Here is a 366-nt window from a genome sequence, read left to right as displayed (position 1 = left end):
CCTAGCAACCAGCTCAAATTGCAAACGAGCTGCTGAATAAAAAGCTAAAGAACTCAAAAATGCCAAATAATAATTAATGAAAACCAATTGCAAGTTGTCTCAGAATATCACTCTGTACAAAATACTAAAAGTTCATTTAAAGGACCAGTAACCAAATTTTTTTTAAAAAAAAAATTCGTTAGTATACCATGAAAAAAAGCCACCAAGACTAATTAAACTTTAAAATCGCACAGCCTTTATTAAGAAACAACTTACCGATTCTCCTCTTGCACTCCTCTTAAGAAAAGGCGACACTGCGACGATCCATCATGCGGCGCTCAATTTCTCCTGCCTGGCTGTCTCCTATAAGGAAAGCAGGGAGGAGAA

This window comes from Xenopus laevis, chromosome 3S, assembly GCF_017654675.1.
Source record: "Xenopus laevis strain J_2021 chromosome 3S, Xenopus_laevis_v10.1, whole genome shotgun sequence".
NCBI classification, from domain to species: Eukaryota; Metazoa; Chordata; class Amphibia; order Anura; family Pipidae; genus Xenopus; species Xenopus laevis.
Note: the sequence above shows the minus strand (reverse complement) of the source record.